Source organism: Bombus pyrosoma, linkage group LG8, assembly GCF_014825855.1.
Source record: "Bombus pyrosoma isolate SC7728 linkage group LG8, ASM1482585v1, whole genome shotgun sequence".
Classification (NCBI taxonomy): Eukaryota; Metazoa; Arthropoda; class Insecta; order Hymenoptera; family Apidae; genus Bombus; species Bombus pyrosoma.
In genome coordinates this window covers 10,985,049-10,986,559 of record NC_057777.1, presented here as the reverse complement: position 1 = coordinate 10,986,559, position 1,511 = coordinate 10,985,049, and positions in this window count along the sequence as shown.

The window sequence follows — 1,511 nt, the reverse complement described above, 5'->3', positions numbered from 1 at the left end:
GTATACGTTATAACGTAACGCTACATAACGTTATACGTTATAACGTAATGGTACATAACGTTATACGTAATACCGTAATACTACATAACGCTATACGCAATAACGTATTACCATATAACGTTATACGTTATAACGTAATGCTACATAACGTTATACGTTACATCGTAATACTGCATAACGTTATACGTTATAACGTAATGCTATATAACGTTATTCGTCGTAACGTATTACCATATAACGTTATACGTTATAACGTAATGCTATATAACGTTATACGTTATATCGTAATGCTACATAACGTATTACGTTATACCGTAATGCTACATAACGTCATACATTATATCGTAATTCTACATAACGTTATGCGTTATATCGTAATACTACATATCGTTATGCGTTATAACGTAATAGTACATTAAGTTATACGTTACATCGTAATACTACAGAACGTTATACGTTATAACGTGATGCTACATAACTTTATACGTTATAACACAATACTGCATAACGTTATACGTTATAGTCTGCTACCATATAACGTTATACGTTATACCGTAAAACTACATAACGTTATACGTTATAACGTATTGCTACATAACGTCATACGTTATATCGTGATGCTACATTACGTTATACGTTATATCGTAACACTACATATCGTTATACGTTATAACGTAATAGTACATTACGTTATACGTTATAAGGTAATGGTACATAACGTTATACGTTATACCGTAATGCTACATAATGTTACTCGTTATATCCTAATACTACATAACGATATATGTCATAATTTAATACCATATAACGTTATACGATATATCGTAATGCTACATATCGCTACACGTTATATCTCAATACTACATATCGTTATACTTTATAAAGTAATAGTACATTACGCTATACGTTATAAGGTAATGCTGCATAACGTTATACGTTATACCGTAATGCTACATAATGTTACTCGTTATATCTTAATACTATATATCGTTATACGTTATAACGTAATGCTACGTAACGTTATACGTTATACCGTAATACTACATAACGTTATACGTCATAACGTATTACCATATAACGTTATACGTTTCATCGTAATACTACATAACGATATACGTTATAACGTAATGGTACATAACGTTATACGTTATATCGTAATACTACATATCGTTATACATTATAACGTATTACCATATATTGGTATACGTTATAACGTAACGCTACATAACGTTATACGTTATAACGTAATGCTACATAACGTTATACGTAATATCGTAATACTACATATCGTTATACTTTATAACGTATTACCATATATCGGTATACGTTATAACGTAACACTACATAACGTTATACGTTATAACGTAATGCTATATAACGTTATACGTAATACCGTAATACTACATAACGCTATACGTCATAACGTATCACCATATAACGTTATACGTTATTTCGTAATGCTACATAACGTTATACGTTATAACGTTATGCTATATATCGTTATACGTTAT